This window comes from Camelus bactrianus, chromosome 3 (genome assembly GCF_048773025.1).
Source record: "Camelus bactrianus isolate YW-2024 breed Bactrian camel chromosome 3, ASM4877302v1, whole genome shotgun sequence".
NCBI lineage: Eukaryota > Metazoa > Chordata > Mammalia > Artiodactyla > Camelidae > Camelus > Camelus bactrianus.
The window spans coordinates 25,262,335-25,281,073 of NC_133541.1; the positions used below are offsets into that span (position 1 = coordinate 25,262,335).

At 41.0% G+C, this 18,739-nt stretch overlaps 1 protein-coding gene across 4 annotated transcripts in view; it reads right to left on the reverse strand.

Annotated features, from left to right (window-relative positions):
* The window catches only part of ADAMTS12 (ADAM metallopeptidase with thrombospondin type 1 motif 12), a 287,771-nt gene that overhangs the window by 140,075 nt on the left and 128,957 nt on the right, over positions 1-18,739 (reverse strand). The window contains exon 1 of one of the 4 annotated variants that reach the window (XM_074356860.1): positions 229-10,013. The exons of the other annotated variants lie outside the window; for them this stretch is intronic. The gene's annotated coding sequence lies outside the window, so the exon portion shown is untranslated. Of the gene's footprint in view, positions 1-228; positions 10,014-18,739 lie in introns of those variants that run through there. 4 annotated transcript variants of the gene reach the window in all.

The following is an 18,739-nucleotide window of genomic DNA, read 5'->3' on the forward strand; positions in this document are numbered from 1 at the left end:
TTGTGATACTGTCCTATCGTTTTGCAAGATGTTACTGTTGGGGAAGACTGGATGAAGGGTACAAGGGATCCCTTTCTATTATATTTAACAACTACATGTGAGTCTGCAATTGTCTCAATACAGTTTTACTAAAATAATAGAAATGATTTTTCCAAGCTCACATAGCAGCAGCAAAAGCAGAAACTAAACCTCAATCTCCCAACTCCTAGTACAGAGTCAGTGACTCACCTCTACTCCTCTGGCTCAGACAGCCCTGCCAAGTGCCTGATCTTGAGTGAACTTAGCACCAGGAAAAGCAACCGCTGAGGAACGGAAGCGGAAGCGGGGGAGGCACAGGGAAAGTGCCCACAATCACAGCAGCACTCAGGTGTGGGGAATCAGAGACGTGTGCATAAAGAAATAAAAACACAAAAGATGAAGTCAGTCAAATACAATCAGCCTAGAATAGGCCTCGCTGGGCTGTCACCTGCTGGCAGAATCTGTCCAGGTTCTGTTTCCCATCATCCAACCACCTTTAGAACCCTCCTCCTCTTCTGGTTTCGCTGGTGAGGCAAGGCTCCTGCTCTCTTCCAAAATCCGTTCTCTTTCCTTCTTGATAGCTGGGCCTGTGACTGCCTGGCTTCTCCTTTTATTAAGTATGACCCAACGAGCTCCAGCTGTATCCATTATGGGCCATGAAGTGTTCACTTATCTCTTCTGAGCTTCCCTTGAAGTGGCATTGACAACCCCATCCCTCCTCCCTGTCCCAGTGTAGCCCCTGAGAGCAGGTCTGAATCAGTAAGACTTTACTCAAATCTGGATGTCTAGAATTACTGAGAAGCTCGCCTCAGATTTTACAAGTTAAAAATATAGAATAAAATTATACAAAATTAAAAAGCTCTGAGATTCTCAGATTGCCCTATAAAGTGGGAACAAACCCACAGCCTCAACGTTCTGAAAAACCACATTCAGAGCTAGCATGTGGGACAGGGACTCTAATCCCGGGCTCTATTGCCAACTGGAGACTTAACTTGGGATAAAATCTGGAGCTAAGAACCACATAATCATTAGCACAATGCCTTTCCCATAGTCTCAAATGGACTTAAGCCATTTTAAATGAAGACAGAAAATCCCCCATACCAGCCACAAAACCCAAAACAACCCTGTCATTTTCCTTTTTCAGCTTTCCCGTTCATGTCAACTCAAAGGAGAGTGACAAGCACCAAGAGCAAACTTTAAAAGATTTTGTAGTGCATGCACTAGGTCAAATGGATTTTCTGGGTAGTCACAGATGGCTAAAACAGACAGATTAAAGTCTCCTATAATAAGCCCAACAGAAGAAGTGTTATTAACACGACCCTTAATGACTGTGACGATGACAGAAACTTAACAAGTCGCAAGTTCAATCAGATACATAACAGGGGCATCATTTTCCCCTTAGACTTTTTTTTTTTAAACAGGAGAAAGAGAATTGGCCAAATGATAAAGGCACTGATATCAATCATTTATATAAAGTAACTTCCAGCATTTGTTCCAGAATCAGCCCAGCTTCACTACAGGATACTCTTTCTTTTACTAAGGTAATGACATGGCACTGATAGTGATCATGAGTCTATGAAGATCTACACATGCTTTCTCAATCATCATAGAAATCCTTGTTCAGGGTGAGTATAGCTTGGTGGTAGAGCACATGCTTAGCATGCACAAAGTCCAGGGTTCAATCCCCAGCACCTCCATTAAGGTAAAAAAAAAGAAAAATTCTCGTGTCCATCTTTCTCCTGCTGAATATATTCTATCACCTTCTATGTTTTTAAACATTGAGGCTGTGGGGTGGCATGACAAGAGCGTTAAATCAAACAGAAGGCACAATTTCCCTGAACCCCTCATCGGCTAACAGTTCTGGATAAAGAAGAGTCTACTGCACAATGGGCTTCCAGTGAGCCAACTGACCGAGTACCAAAGCCATGCTAAAAGCGCATGTGAGCGGTGACTGGCACTGTTTCTGCTTGTCACCTCAGTCACCACAAGCTCTCCTAGGTGACGGCTGCTTTCTTTCATGAACTAACTATGCATTTCTTTTGAAATCACAGTTTCCCTAGCACTTTCTCATGGTACTCTTGAGGTCTGGAGAACCTGGTGTTGATGCTGGTTCAGTAGAACCAATGAGCTGAGATCTGCAGTTTCTAAATGATGTTGGCCAAGTGATTTAACTTTACCATCTGCAAAAGAAGGCTAATGGCAGCCTCTGCTTCAGGGCTGGGTCTAGCACAGAAGCCGGTATATAAAAAGTGCTCAAAAACTGGTAGCTCCTCCTTCCCTGAACCCTACATTCTCCACTTGAAACCACCCCAGTCTGTCTTTTCTCCTGCCCACCTAATTCTCCAACCCACCTCCTTCCTTTGCTCCCCACCAGCCTTATTTTGATTTTTCAGTTGTGCCCTGCTCTTTCTCACCATAGAGCCATTGTATATGGTGTTTGTTCTGCCTGAAAGTCTCCTTCCTTCCTCCTTCATCTTACTGACTCCCAGTCTTCCTTCAGATCCCAGCTCGAATGTCCCCTTCTCTCTAACTAGAATAAGTCCCCCATAAATGTGTCTCACCCCACTATGTGCTAACTTTTGGAGCTTATCATATGTGTGATTTTACATTTATTTGGGTGTTTTTACATTAACGTCCATCTCCACCACTAGATTGTGTTTTTGACAGCAGGGACATATCTGAGGGCAGCAATTGCATCTGTTTGGTTTTTTTTTTTTAACTTTTCATTTAGAAATAACTTCAGATTTCTAAAACATCTGCAAAAAAGTACTAGCAGTTACCATATACCCTTCACCCACCCATGTGTTAACATCTTACCTGACCACAAGACAACTGTCAAAGCCAGGAAATTAACATTGACATACAATACTGTTACCGTTACTCTATAGACCCTATCAAGTTTTGCCCAGGTCCAATTACTGTTCTCCATCTACTGTAGGCTCTGATACAGAATCCCACATTGCATTTAGTTGTCATGTTTCTTCAGTGTCCTCAAACCCAGCTCTGGTTTTGTCTTTCATGACCATGATACTTTTGAAGAGAACTGGCCAGTCATTTGTATAATAATAACCCTCAACTTGGGTTTGTCTGGCTTCTTCAGGATTAAATTAGATTATGATTTGGGGAAAAAATACCACAGCCATGATGCCATGCCCTTTTCAGTGCTTCAGATGAAGAATCAGATGATATCAATGTACCTCATTATTGATGATGCGTTCATCACCTGGTTAGGGTGGTATCTGCCAGATGTCTCCACTGTAAAGTTCCTATTTGTCCCTTAGTCATCAATACGTATTTTGTAAGGAGATACTTTGAAATTACAAAAATATCTTGTTTCTCATCATACTTTCACGTGCTAATTAGCGAACACTGGTGATTCTTGCCTGCAACAATGATTGCTCTGACAAATAGTAATTTTCTATTTCCATCACTCTATCCACATTTATTAATTGGAATTATACAGTAAGGAAAAGTTTGCCCCTTCACCACCATTTTTCAATTATTTATTTATAACATCTTGGACTTATGAATATTTATTCTATGGGTTATAATCCAATACTATCAGCATTCATTTTGTTGCTTAAATTGTCCCAGCTTTGGCCATTGGGAATTTTTTCAAGTTGGCTCTGTGTACTTTCAATATATCCAACATTTTCAAGTACTTCCTTGCTTTCTGGCACCATAAGATGATCCAAGTTCATCTTGTATTTTCCTTGCCCTAGACATGGAATCAACCACTTCACCAACAAACCCAGGTTCTTTGATGGAAAACGGTATTAGAAACCAAGATCTGGATGCTAGATGTGCTTGTTGCTACTAGGGTGTCACTGTTTCTAAGCCCTCTAATCAGATAAAGGTAGAAAGTATATGTAAACACTCATATATATGCACACCTCTATGTCAACTTCTATGTCAATCTGTCTATCTATCATTCCATCCTTCCACCAATCCATCCATCTATGTATCTCTTAAAAACCATGAGTTCATACTGATACCTCTGGGTATCCAAAGTCATAGGGCTTATTTTAGCCTCTCTATTTTTATTTGTTGTTGCTTATGTTGTTTATAACTTCTTTCTCTACCACTGGGAAACCTGATTCTTATTATCCACAATATATTTACTTATCTGCTCAGTCCTCCAGTACATGTAAGGTAGTTTCAGATCTGCTAACCTGTACCCATGTGTAAAACAAATTTACTAACTAGAATATTGTGTTTGTGTATTTGGTTTTGGTTTTTAGCCTTACAACACAGTTAAAACACTATTTCTTAGGTTAGTTCTTTTCTTCCCCACTTCCTTCACTGTGGTTATGTTACTCATTTATAATGCAGCTAGGTTCATTTGCTACTGCTTGTATTCCATTTTGATTTCCCCTACATCCTAGTTGATTTTAGTTCTTTCTCTTTTATTTGAATTTTTGGAATATAATTATGATTTTAAAAGTCAGAGCTACACACAAAGGTGTACTCAGAGGAGAAAGAGAGAGGGACTTCAGGGACACAGCCCAAGACGTGGATACAGAAAGAGACCAAAATTTGCGGCCATAAGTGCACTCAGTCTACCATGAAAATAATATATAAACACAAACAAAACAAATACTGTCTGAAAAAAGTGTAATAAAAAGAGTAATTCCCACAAACTAGGGGTCTTATATTCTGATCCCAAGCATTTGACACTGGAAAAGTCTCTTGAACTCTCTGAGGTTAATTCTTCATCTCTGAAATGGGATTAAAATTATGTGTCCTGTCACTTCCTCTGGTAATTATGGTAATTCAAGGATACAATAGGTATGACCATTCTATGTATACATACTAGGAATTAATAACTGGTATTACTTCAATATTATTCTTAAAGACTTTCATTAAAAAAAAAAACACCTCTGGAAGTCTCAAGCAGCCTGTTAAATCACTGATCAGATCAACTTTCTGCTTATTCACTCAGGTCTACACGCCAACCATCATCATAAAGAGAGCCAGAGACTCGGCATATAGAAATAATCCTGAATCCAATTACTGCCACTGGAGCATGGACTCAAGAAGCCAAGGCTATAGGTTGAATCCACAAGTGGCTCAGGAAATTCTAAATTAAAGCCCCTGCTCGGCTCAGCTGGCCCAGCCAGGCCTCCAGGACCAGGGGGTCCGTGCTACACAAACAGACTTTGGTGCCTTTCCAAATATATTACATGCTCCAAGCACCACTCCCTACCATCAGTCTCCAAAAGAATGGAATTGTGTCAACAGATACACGGCAACATCCTCCCACAGAAGCCTTTGCCAAATTAATTTGTAAAACTAATCACAAAAAATTAGTGAACATCATAATGTCTTTCTTTCTGCTCTAACCGTCTCCTCTCTGAAAATGTCAACAGGGTTAGAATTGTAGTATATATTATCTTTCAAAACTCAAGAGTTAAAAACACTACTTAAAATAGAGAACATAATGGACCCTGGAGAGATGAAGTGACTTTTTTTTTAATTGAAGTATAGTTGATTCACAATGTTGTGTTAGTTTCAGGTGTACAGCAAAGTGGTTTTTATACACATATATATCTATTCTTTTTCAGATTCTTTTCCATTATAGATTATTAAAAGTGATTGAATATAGTTCCCCATGCTATACAGTAGGTCCCTGCTGTTTATCTACTTTATGTTTAGTAGTGTGTATATGTTAATCCCAAACTCCTAATTCAATATCTCAATCTAGTTTTCGGCATAGAATGATGTTTACATACAGAGTTTCAAAGTCAAATTAGCATTGCTTCTTAGTAACTCCTGAGGGACTTTGGGTAATTTACTTGAATGCTCTCTGCCTTAGTTTCCTCATCTGTAAATTGGGACCAGATCGGAATTTAGCTTATGGAATTATTATAACCATTAAAGAGCTGATTAAAAACCTATTGCAGTAGCTGGCACATTGTAAAAATTTAATGAATGTTATCTACTTTTATTAATAGTTAATCAAGTAAATAAAAACTGGATAGAAAACCTAAAAGACTCCCTGTCAATTAATAGTAAATTGGGCTTTGAATGATGAGAGCAGTTCTCAACATGTCCCCCAAAGTTACATACCACTCCAGAGAGAAAGAATGTTTTCAAATGCTCTTGAAAGGAAGGCTTCAAATACAGATGACGATAAAAGTTTGGGGATGGAAAAGAATGGCATAGAGGAGGGAAAGCAGGTTGTGAAAAAAAAGTCATGAACTCCTCATCTTTGTAGCAGAACTGCCTCTTCAGGGACAGGATGCGCTTGTAGCACTAAGCCTCCTGGATTCAGGCAAGTGTGACTGTGAGTGAAGAAGGTACCATAGGTTTTAGGAGTGCCAGAAGTGGGGAAAAGAATCAATGAGAATTGATGAGGTAAAGGACAGAGACAAGGCCAAGTCCAAGATCACTGACTTAGATGAGAAGCTGTGATAATTCGTGTAATAAACTGGCAAAGATGAAATAGCTTGGCGATGAAATAGCTTGGCATCTCAAATCAAACCTCATTCTTCTTGAGCCCACTGAGTCCCTCTGGTACAGATGGATCCAGATGAGGTAAGCTAATACAGCATCTTCTCGCTGCACCCTGGGACTTTGGCTCCTTCAACCCAACATCTGGTCCTTAAGATCACAAAGTTGCCTGTGGACCACTGGCTGGGTCATGGCCAGGCCCCAACAGGAATTCAGGTCATCGCAGAACATGGGGATCTGGCTAGACTCCTGCAGCTTGGCCTCACTTTAAAATAAATTTAGGACTTGATTTTAAACAAATACTAAGTCAAATACCCAAATCCCACACCAGATTTGTAACTGTGAAAGGCACATACTCTGAGGCCTTAAGCTTCTGAACTGATGTTTCTGAAACTATGGAGATGCTTTCCACCTAGAGCTTACGAGCTTGATTCATAGCGTGAAATTCAACAAAGGGAACAATCAGTATTATCAAAAGGGCCAATCAGGGAACTATACTTATACTCCTCAGCGTGTATTGTTTTATCAAGATTTATTGTATGTGGATGTGTCCAGTCAGCAGCAGCAGCAAGTCCTATTAGCTCACTGCTGAGGAAATCAAGTTCTAGGCAAGCAGAAACAGAAACCATCAACATACAAAATAATGTCGTTATCAGTTTGGGGAAGAGTTTTTTGAAAATACAGATTTAAAGCTATGACTGTTTCCTGTTCATTCTAAAGCACTTTTGAGCCTCAAAACTATAAGGACATCACAAACAGAAATTTGGAAATGGATCCAGTATGGGAGTTTGTTTGACATATGTCTAAACCCTGTTTATTTCACAAAGGAGTTCATGTGTCTCCCCAGTACAGACACTATGGCCAGATAACTTCCACTAGAAAACAGCAAGAAGGAAAGAAAAATAAGAGGAAGAAGATAAAATGAGTGAAAAATGATGAGACGAATTAAAAAACCAGTTATTATCTTCTGTTCTTCCTTGCTTTGTTTGGTCCACAAACCTGGCTTCAGTTCTAGCCATTACTGAGCAAAGGGCAACGTGATCAGCTATTGGAGTCTCACTGTTTATACGACAAAAATCCACTGGTCAATAGAAGCAAAAGTATTTCTGAGACCTGCCAAAAATTGTTATGGTCTAGTGATTCTGGTTATCATCATTCAAAGTGAGTCTTAAAGATCTAGTTTGACAAGCATCTCCTTTCCAGGGTGAGAGCTCGGGTGACTTGGTTGGGCACCTGTCTGCCAGGTCGAGAAAAGCAGCTGGGTGTGGACTTTGGTTGTGCTATCACTTGTTTGTATCTGAAAGTCTGATTAAGTAATGGTCCACAGCTGTTTGCAGGCTAGGTCTGAAGGATGGGAAAAGCCCCTTTCAAAATGTAGAGTAATTATCCATTCTTAAGGTCTGCAGACTCGCAGGGATTCCCTTTTCTTTCTTTTTTTCTTTTTTCTTTTCTTTTCTTCTGTTTTCTTTTCTTTTCTTTTGTTTTCTTTTCTTTTCTTTCTTTTCTTTTTTCTTTTCTTTTCTCTCTTCTCTTCTCCCCTCCTCTCCTCTCCCCTTCCTTCCTTCCTTCTTTCTTTCTTCCTTCCTTCCTTTCTTTCTTTTCTTTTCTTTCTCTAGACAGGAACTGGTTGGTCGGTCGGTTTGAATATGTATCTGTGTCTCTATTTGCATCTGACATTTGACTGAGTTGTAGAACTGAGGCTGCAAGCTCCTGGTGTGCGTACGTGTAAAACAGGTGTGTGTGGCTGTAGTAAGTTTTGTTATTTATGTTTATGAATTTTGCTCGCTTGTTAGGATGCTTCTGCATAACAGAGGGTTAGTTCTTAAATATTACCTTCCAGTTTTCACTATGAAACAAACATTACCTTAGTTAAAAGTTGTACCTAAGATCAGTGGTTGAGACTACACTGAGAACAGGAGTCCCAAATAAATAGGTATATATGTATGCAAGATAACGGGCTGTGTTTGGGTTTGCTAATGAAAAAAGAAAGTAATTTGATCTTATAGTGAAGTACCTGGTTGTGCTGGAATGTGAAAAAGATGGCAAAAGGCAAAACCTGCGTGGGAACAGGATACAGAAGGTTCACAGAAGAGGAAATGTTATTTGCCTTAGTTTATAAAACTTGCAAACTTAAGACTGAAAAGAAGAAATTTGTTTAAAAGGCTGACAAAGCTGGTTCAATTTTCATTTTAAAAATGCTCATAAATTCTATACTGTCCAATATCACATTAACGCAAAATTAGAATGCAGTATTCTTTCCATTAAAATGATAAATGAGTCTTGGAGTATTCAGTTTGCTCTTAACAAAAGGTAGTGAAATTTATTATTCATCTTCTCTGTAATTTGTCCAGATAATAGAGATTTTGCTTCTCCTGAGAGTATTTTTTGGGCTTTCTGCTGACTTTGTATGGCCTTGATTTCGAAAAAACAAAGAACAGACTGCTGTTATGGTTACTGGAGGGAAAGGGGGTGGAAGGGATAAATTTGGGAGTTTGAGATTTGCAAATATTAACTACTATATACAAAAATAGATAAAAAAAAATTTCTTCTGCATAGCACAGGGAACTATATTCAATACCCTGTAACAACCTTTAATGAAAAAGAATATGAAAATGAATATAGGTATATATATACGCATGACTGAAACATTATGCTGTACACCAGAAACTGACACACTGTAACTGACTATACTTCAATAGAAAAAAAAAATTTATTCTTTTTAACTGAATCACTATGCTATACACCAGAAACTAATACAACACTGTAAATCAAATAATAAAAATCTTTTAAAATTTTTTTTAAACAGAGATGTAGTTGAGCAAGTTGATTTGTAAACTTAGGCCACACCTGGAGTGTTATGCCGGAATTAAAACTCATGTCATTGATACGACGAACAACAAAAGTTGATTGTCATTTGTGGGCCTAATGTCTACAAGGCCATGCTGGGAAATTGGTATGTGCTTACAGGGTTTCCGGACTTACAGCCAGTAAGGAGGATCACTCCCTGGCAGCCAAGGAACTTTAACAATTTGCAGGGGAGGAGGAAGACCGCGAGAAAAGAATTCACATGCAGTTGTAGGCACTGTGGGTGAAACCTGGGTGGAGATGAATTTCTTAAATTTGTTTCTCTCGCTTTGGAATTAATAAGCATATAAGAATGATTAAAATAAACATTTGGGGAGATGATCTTTGGAATAATAGAAGTTGAGATGCAATCCTGGATTCTTTACAAACTTTCCAGACCAAAGCTGATTGTCTGGCTTCTGTAGTTCCTTGGCTTCTCATGGCCGTAGATTTGTTGGCTGAACAACAAGAATGGTGGTATGTGTTCTACGTGCTGCTCCTCTGTAAATGGATCAGGCAAAGAACACAAAACACAGTGAGACCAGTCTTTTTTGTGATCAAAAATAATCTTAGAAGACTGTTTATGACCACACAAGGGACTATGAAGAAAAATCACCCAAAACTTGGAAGAAAAGCAAAAAGAGATAACCGAGTAATCTCTGCTATCACACAGGGAGCTATCTAACAAGCCCACCCAAGGTTTATCTGACTCTAGGCTTACTATTTACCATTGATAAGGGCCCAGGCACATTTTACAGCTATGCAAAGATAGATGTTAATTTGTAGAAAACTTATAAACAACAAATGTTTTTTGTCCAGTAGATAAGACAGCCCCAAAAGTTATTGTTTTTATTGCTGTGTAGGAAATGAACCAGTTGGGTATCAAACCTAGCAATCTTCTTGCAGCTTCTTCTTTATTGCAGTGTTGTCTTTTCTTTTTCCTTCACTAGCTGTATACACGTTAGCTTCTCATGTCCTCCTGTGAATCAGCTTTGTCATCTGCTGGTTCCCTCATTACTGCAGTAATTAAAACCTTGCACATGCTCACCACCATTTTTATCACACAGTGTTTTTTTAGTCATTGAAAATTATATTTTGATATGAACAAAGGATCACAGTTCAGCCACTAACAAAATTAATTTAAAATAACCCGAAGTAATTTGCTTGCAATGATGAATCATCACAACAAGGATCAATCTCTTAAACTCACAGCCTCCCTCCAAATGTCCCTGGGAAATCTCCTCCCCCAGCCCAAGCCCAGGGGTTTCAGATTCTTGTCCATTTTCACTTTCTTTCTGATTCAACATTATAAAAGCCCCCAAAGAACTGATCTAGTAGGACTAAACCCTACTCAGAGGATAGGGAGAGAGTCATTGAGCTTGCCAACACAGAATTCTTATTTTATTGGTTTGGGGAGGGAAAAAAATCTAAGAACATGCATACAGTTTTGGTCCCAAGTAAAGCTAAAAAATACTCTATGGATTTAGAGGCTGGAAAGTCGGATGGAAGCAGAAATTGATTAAGAAAGAAATTCCACATAATTTTTGGCTTTTGGGGGGGTGTGTCACAGGAGAGAGGGGCCATCGGCCAGAGAAGACAGCAAAGGAAGGAAGTCCTATGTCCCGGCATCACGGGGGTTTGCATTGCTCTATTTCTTTGCTGAAGGCTTGTCAGATGAACCAGGAGGAGGAAGAAAGAGGCACCCATTTTATGCTAGACACTCTGTCTATCAAACTGTTAAAAAAAAAAAAAAAAAAAGGAGGCTCACGCCAGCAATATTTTTTAACAGATAAGACAAAATCTGTACCCTTCCTATGCCACTGTCTTTTAGCACCATCTTGCCTATTTTTTTCAGGCAGAAAAGCTCAGTGCTTTCAAATAAACTGCCTTTCTATACATCCAAATTTCAGCTAGTCTGATGAAGGGAACTCAGGGCAGACTTTTCATCTTCTTGCCCAATGGAATAGTTAAGCCCACTGAAGAAAAGGAAGCAACAAACTCATAGTAATAGCCTTAAACTAATAATAATGGCACTATACCAGATCCTATTAGAAGTGCTTTGCATATATTAAGTCATTTAATCTATGCAAGAAACCTGTGAGGGAAGTACAACTATTATCCCCATTTTACAGATGGCGTAAGTTCCTTACTAGTCACACAGTGGCTGAGCAACGATTTAAACAGAGGCGTTTTGGCTCTTAACCACTGCACTGTCTCTCATAAATACTCTCTTCCCCCACCAACCATCCTGTCCCAAATAAAAGACTTTGGTCACTGTGAATAATTTAATGGTCCTTGTCTCAATATCTTTATCATTATACAGGTATTCCTCAACTTACCCAATTTGTCTATTTCGTAAGTTGTTGCAAAATTAGGATTGAACCAGCTACACCAATGAGAGCTTAACAGTTCTTCCAATCCACTTGGGTTTTAATTTAATGCTTAGGTAGGACAGTAGAGGGGTTGGGTGGGTGGATGAAGTGGGAAAGTAAGTAAGCTGTAAAAATACGCAAAATATGAGCCATTGAGAAGAAAAAGACAGATGCCAAGGCAATGGCAGAGTGGAGCTGTATAGGAGGGCTCTAAAGAGAATCCAAGAGGAATTCATTTTTGTGACAGGTTTTAAAGGAGGTAAGGAGAAAAAGAGACACTCTGGTACACTGCAGACTTGAGTGAAAAGTGATGCGAGCTTTCTGGAGCACCATCTGGCAATATTTCTAAAATTTTTAAATGGACTTACCCTTTGACCTAGCAATTCTATTTCTAGAAATTTAGCTGCTAAATAGTTGCATACATGAGTAACTTGCTTTTCTGACCAGGGAGTCATAAGATGGTCGGGTGGCTTGGCTGTCCAATGAGCATCTATTAAGATGAGTGGTTTCACTGCACCGTCAATTTCTAAGAATCTTAAGGGGGTTCATCATGCAAAGTGGCATTTGAAATCCCTCAGGCTAAATACCTTACCCATAGGACAAATTCTCCTCGACTCCTGGCCACTGGATTTGTCATCTTTCCTCACTGGAACTTAAGTTAACTTATGAATAAAAGGTAGCATGGAAAGCAGAAATTTTACTAGTTCCATTAAAAGTGGAGAAGTTACTATGACAGATGAACGCTCTATTAAAAAAAAAAAAAGTCTTTTGCCCAACATCCAATAAAACTATCGCTAATTATTGAAAGATGGAAGTGAAAGAAAAATATTTGGAGAGAGGGGGAGAAGGAAGGGAAGAGCCAAAGCACTCATTTATATCCAATTTAAACATTTAATGTTACTCGTTGGTTGATTTGTAGGGTGACCTTATCCATCTGTATCCACAACTTCAAATCCAACTCTTCATTACAAATGTTTGCCAAGCATTCCACAGGAAAATATGCTGCCTGTAAAAACATCCAAACAAGCATCCACAATGGAAGCTATCCAGAGACGTCTAAAATTGTGAACAACTCTTATCCAATTAGACAATGGGATTAAGATCAATTCTTTGGTGAGGGTGAAAGAGATTTCTGACATCAACATATTAAGTTTCTTAAATAAGCTCTTAATAGCTCCCCCTTTCCCCAAAAAGTGATTGCCAATTCTAAAAAGGGCTTTATTTTCCAACTCCAGTAAGTTTTTCTGGATTCAGGAAAAAGCATTCCAAGTCCTTCCACCCTCCTCGTTATAAATAGGCCATGGAGACTGTCCTTTGATGGCAATCATAGACAATAGATGCTCACCAGGATTCTCAACAGTCAAAGAAAAGCCAGAACCAGGGGTCTGATCAGAGTTCATACCACTGGGGACTTGATGGCTCCAAGGATAAATCTCATTAGTCAGACAGAGAGCAGCTGAGGGGAGCAGCCGCAGCATTAGCTCTGCTTTGAAAAGAATGCTGAGCTGACTATGGTCTGTTCCTTGTTATATGTGCTTATTGCATGTGCAGTCTGTTGTGCTGGCCCTGGAATCTAGAGAGACAAGAGTTGAATGGAGAACAAATGGAATCCCCCTATACTAAATTGACACAACCATTTTATAAAACTGCCAGTAACAACTGAAGCTAAATATACACACATTGTATGACCCAGCAATTCCCCTCCTAGGTGTGAAGGGAGTGCGTGTGCTTGTGTGTTCCAAGTGCACACACATATATCCCCCCAAATGTGCATACATCCACCAAAAGACATGCACTGGAAGGTTCACAGCAATACTAGTAAAAAAAAAAAAGCCCAAATGGAAATTGCCAAATGCTCATCAAGTGTTCATATGATAGAATTCTCTACAGCCAAGAATGATCTCCAACCATGTGCAACATTATGAATGAATCTCACCAAGGTAACGATGAGGTAAAAAGCCAGGTACAAAGAGTATGCACTGAATTATCCCATTTATATGAAGTACCAAAAAGGCAAAAGCAATCTATCCTGTTAGAGGTCAGGGCAGAAGAAAGAGGCACGGGAGGGCTTCTGGAGAGCTGGTCATAGTCTCTGTCTTGGTCTGGGTGTTAGTTACATGAGGATGTTCAGTTTGTGAAAATTTATAAATTGTGTACTTGTGACATGTGCACTTAGATTTGATAACTTTTTTAAGTTGAATGAATTTTTTTAAAAATAAAAACTCCATAGCCGGTCGATCAGTTGTCATAGGGAGTTCAGATCAGGAGGCAGGATGAACTGTGGGAGGGATCCTTGCCTTCTCCCTTCTCTACAGCTCCAAGGTGGCCAGAGCAAAGGGCCCCACGGTCTCCCAGTATGGAAGGGTTCCTTTTCCCTACATCTGGATTTCCACCCACAAAATGCTAAGTGTTGGTATTTTAAAGGCTTCAGGCCTGGTGATGACAGGGGAGTGGCAGGACAGAACATACTGCTGATTCAGCAGAGCGAACACTCAGCCCACCCTTCCTGTCAACGCCAGAGAAAATATTTGAATTCTGCATCCTGAGTTGGATTTATCTCAGCTTTCCTGGGTCGGTTCCACAGCCTCCCGCTTTCACCACCTGCACCTTCCTTTGTTTGTTTCGAGCAGGAGCCTTTGCTGAGAATGAAAACCAGCAGCTCAGCCTCCCATCTTACTAAACGAGACTGCCCTTCTCTCGATGGTCCTCTGAGCCCCCAAAGAACTCAGCTCAAATGCCACGGTCTCTCCTCACAAGGACCTGACGCCGAGATTTCTTTATATAAACAAGCAGCAGGATGAGTGAGTGAAGACTCTTCTTTTCATTCTGATGGCAACGTGACAAGACTTCCCCCTCATCCTGGTTTCAATAAAACTTTCCCTTATAACTTGAGATAAAAGCACTCCATTGCTCACAATATTTCCCGTGGCAAGAATACAAAACTGTAATATGACTAACACTGTAACCACATTTCCATCAAACTCAGAAGATACCTTTTTATATTTAAACTTAATGAAAGCTCTTATAACCAAAAGAGTGGTATGGGCCACTAGTAATGATTTGCTATGAGAATTAAGCAAAGTAGTGACACAGATCTTTACAAATAATAGAACCATTATCACTGTTGACCTTGATTGTGTTGCTTGTGTTTGATAACAAAAATGATGATGGGAAACAGTTACATTATTCTTACCACTGGTCTAAGTTTTAGTTCTAGTTTATCCTAATCTTTTAGATATAGCAACAAATTTTAATGCTTAGAAACATACTATGAGGTAAAAAACTACTGAGCAGGAGGGAAGGGGGCAGGGCACAACTATTAAAAGAATGACGCAGCAATTGAGGAAAGGACGCAAACTGGTTAGAACCAACTAGGCCCAAGATAGTGGAAGATTTGACTTCCAGGGGACCTTGGGCCTCATTATAGACTCATTGTAATATATTAGCATGCTAATGGCACACCTACAGGTGCCATGACAGTTCTGAGGCCAACCATAAAGGACCAAAAAGTGGGCGGTGGCCCAATTACTGGAAATCCCTGCCCCTTCCCCAAAATAGTTGGAATAATCCTCCCACTTGTTAGCATATGAAATTATCAAGCCCATAAAAACCAAGCATCCCTGTATCCCAGGGCCACTCTTAATCCTGAGAGGACCCCCATTTCCCAGGGCCACTCTCCCTTCTGAGACAGCCTGCACTCTGTCTATGGAGTATGCATCTCTCTAAATAAATTTTCTTTCATTTTACTACAGCTTGCTCTTGAATTCTTTCCCATAGGAGACAAGAACCTACTCTCTGGTAACACTACTACTCTCCCCATCTTACAGATGAAGAATGAGTGGGCCCCAGAGAGATTAAGTAACCTGTGTGAAGTCTCAGAGTTGGTTAGGGGTGGAACTGGGATGTGAACTCAGGCAGCCTCGCTGCCTCTCCTAAGAAACCTGGATCTTCCTATTTTTTTCTTAGACCAAATATCAAAATGAGTTTGATTCCTTTAAGCAGAATTTAGCTATGTAGATCTGAGGACTGTCATTAGCTGGAGGGATGAAAAGAGTGCAGAGGGGACAACTAATCTGTTAACAAGCCAAAGGGCTAGAGAGGAATTCATCAGGAGTAATTCTGGAAACAGGTGGCTCAAGGCAGGCAACTGAGGGGTCACTAAGTCAGGACAAGCAGTGACCACCAAAGTCTGATGACACTGGAACAGCAAACTGGCCTCACTGAGGCAAAGCAGGCTGTGAGCAAGGAGGAAGCGCCCAGCCCGCAGCCTCAGAGGGAGATCATAGAAGCCAGAGGGAAGCCAGAGAGAGAGGAGGGGCCAGGTGATGGAGAAGCTCAGATCACAAGACCCAGTGCAAACCTGGTTCATCTAAGTACCATGCTATTTTTCCTAACCCCTCAGTGTGGGCTCCTCCCCTTTTTACTGTCATCTGTCACCAGAATCCCAAGTTTTGCATACAGGCTCCATTTATCCTTATATTCACTGTCTGTAAACTGCTCTCTTATTCTTTCTTTTGTGTAAGAGGAAGAGAAATAATTCCATCTCTTTATGCTTGCTAACATTTTATCTGTGCTTTTAATCCTGTTTTTCTCATTAAGATCTTATATGTCTTCCTTCAACCTCCTACATTTCAACTTCAGGTCTACCTGTTCCTGCCTCTCTGCCTCCAAAGTACATAGATCTCTCCTACCTCAAAGCCATTTGGCTTTGGCCTCTTCGTCCCCCACATGTCTCTTTTCCTAGCAGGGTAGGGGAGAGACAAGAGCACTAATCTTCAGTTCGATCTGGGTTCAAGTGCTGGCCACATCAGTTCCAGCCTGTGTGGAGTGGTCAAGTTACTGCTCCTTACTGCTCTTTAAGTTTCTCCTCTAGAAACTAGGGGATAAAACAGCACAAGATGAAGCATGTATGCACCCCCAAATCCTGGATGAGGCAGAGGTAGTCAGTGCACACCAGTGTTTCCTGGGCTCCTCTGGGCGTCCCAGCCTCCCTTGCAGTCAGGTTGGGGCCAGTGGCCTGTGCATGGATGTGACCTGTATTTTCAACTGCTCCTGGATCTCAGAGCCAGTAAGCCACCACTTTCCTCTCTTCTCCCACAGCATGTTGGAGACCATGTGTTTCCTGTGGGAAAGATGGAAGATGTGGGAAAGCTGTCTCATCCCTTCAGATGTACATGAGGGGGAGAAAGCTTTACTGGGTACCACTGAGATTTTGGTGGTGACTTGTGGCTGAGCCCAGCATTGCTGTCTTGACTGCCCCAGGGGCATGGCACAAGGTAGTGCGTGTCCTCTTCTGTGCCATGAACCAATGGTGTGACTGCCCCTCCCCTCTGGACTTCAGTGTTCTCTATTCTAAATGGGGATTTTTGTGTACGTCTGGAGTTTGAACCCCTTTCAAGATGTAAAGCCCTTTCTTTCAATTAAATCTGATGGAGAAACCCCAAACAGAAAACAGAAGAATGTACAGGTGCTCTAGTTGATTGAGAGGGCAGGGGAGGGGCAAGGACCCAAACAGCAACCGCTCTCCTTGGTCCTGAGGACTGAAGTCCACATGATTCCCTGTATTTCTTTATGCAAAACAATTCTAGAAACAGACATTCTTTTTTGTTCCTATTTTAAACAATCTTGAAATTGAGCAGGAGTACGCTAGCTGTGGGTTCTGGACAGTCCTTTTCTGGAGGGTAAGGTTATATGTATCAAGCAAACTATATAATAGTTTGCTTATCAAGGTCCATTTTAATATGCTGAGCCCACCAATCCCAAGCTATTCTGTCATAAACATGTCCAAATCCCAACCATTTCCTCCCTTACAAGACCTGCCTTGAAATCACCCACCTCAGGCCCCCAAAGCCCACAAGTGCCCTGCCCACCTTCCCTGCGATGCGACAGCACCGAACTCTCCTTTACTCCAGCACACCTAACCAACCTCGCTCTGCTTGCTCACCAGATGCTTCTGGCGGCCTTTGAAAAGTGGACAGTCAGCACCCCTGTAACAGCCCCTGATACAATTCTGCAGAAACACTGGTTTCTAAAAACCACTGAGTTGGATGACCTTTAAGCTCCTTTAACATTCTGCTTTAAATTCCAATCCCAATTTCCTTCCAGTGAATCCTCCCGGGTTGCCTGGCTCCCTCAACACATTTTCTCTTTATCTGATCATATAAGACCAGATATTAAGGCAAGACATTTAGTACGAGAGCCAGTCCTTCCTCCCCTGTCTTATCATCTCATCCAGCCCTAGAGAGGGAGATTTTTTTCATTACCCAGAACTCTCCCCCTTTACAATATCAAACTCAGTTGCCATCCCAGAGGTCAAAACTCTCTGAACTATTTAAAGCTCTGTGGATATAAACTTGCCAAATCAGAGGAAGGAGGAAAAAGGGGGCAGAGATGAAGCATCTGAAAGGAGATCACGACCATCAAAAAACAGAATCAGGAGCCGGGCACTGCTTAGAGCCCCTCAAGGAACTACAGCTGTGGACAGCCTTGCCAGATGCGTCAGTGAGGAAACCCTCACCTTGTGAAGTCTGCAGCCATGGCTACAACTCATCCTGGGGACACCTCAGGAAACTTCCATCTCCAGGCAGACTCCCAAGCAGCATCAGCATCCCCTGGGAACTTGTTATAAATGCACATGCTTGGGCTCCACTCAAGACCCTGTGGACCGGAAACTCAGGGGGGAGGGGCGCCCAGAGATTTTAACAAGCCCTCCAGGGGGTTCTGATGCAGGCTCCAGTTCAAGAACCACTGCTATTTTAGAAAATATATCCCCAACTCTTTAATTTATAGCTGAAGAAATGGAGGCCCAGAGAGGCTGAGTCACTTGCCCCAGACCACACAGTGCATTAGTGCCAATGTCAGGCTGAGAACCCAGGTCTCTGTGTCCTGTTCTAGGTCACCTTCCACTACACAGCCCAAGCAGTGGCCACCAAACAAGCTTGGTGTATGGTGGTCACTAGAAAAATCTGTAAGGAAGGAGCTTAAGGCAGCAGTCTGGTTGGAAAGGCATATGTCCAGAGGACTCACCTTGAAGTCCCCTTTACTTGGTGAAG